This window comes from Bactrocera dorsalis, chromosome 1 (genome assembly GCF_023373825.1).
Source record: "Bactrocera dorsalis isolate Fly_Bdor chromosome 1, ASM2337382v1, whole genome shotgun sequence".
In the NCBI taxonomy this organism is placed as follows: Eukaryota; Metazoa; Arthropoda; class Insecta; order Diptera; family Tephritidae; genus Bactrocera; species Bactrocera dorsalis.
The window spans coordinates 109521795-109522538 of record NC_064303.1 but is presented as its reverse complement, the minus strand read 5'-3'; positions in this window follow the sequence as shown (position 1 = coordinate 109522538).

Genomic DNA, 744 nt, shown 5'->3' with positions numbered 1-744 from the left:
CTTCGAATTTATTGGACTAATTTTTTAATATTAATTATTTTAAAAAATTTTTATTTTTTTTTAATTTAATTATTATTGCAATTTCAAAACTTTTTCAAAAAAAATTATAATATTCAAAAATTAAATTTTTTTTAATTTAACAAAAATTTAAAATATTTTAAAGAAATTAAAAAACAGTTTAAATATTTATTATTTATTCATAACTTTATTATTAACAAAAATTAATAAATTAATTATAATTATTACTTATAAAAATTAATAAATTAATTATAATTATTATTAATTAATTAATAATTTTTTTCCTTAAATTTCCTTAAATTGTTTAAATTAATTTAAAAAATCTTCTTTTTAATATATTACTCGCTTTTTAATTAGGTTTAATATATTTTTAGTTGTTATTTAAATATATATTTTTAAAATAAAAATATATTTATTAAAATTTTTATTTTTCTTCAAACTTATTTAAAGAAATATTTTTTTACATTTTATTTTTAGAAATGTAAAATAAGTATAATTTAAATTATTACTTTTCATTTTTATTTAAAACAAGAAAAAAATTTTTTAAATGTGATTTTCAACGTTTCGCATTTTTAATTATTTTTTTCAAACTATTTCAATTCTAATTTTCAAAAATTTATCTAACTATTTTTTAAATTATAAGGCAATTAAAAAAAATATTATATATTTTAGAAGAAAAAAATGTTTAATTTTTATTTTCAAACAAATTTTTTTTAATTAATTTTT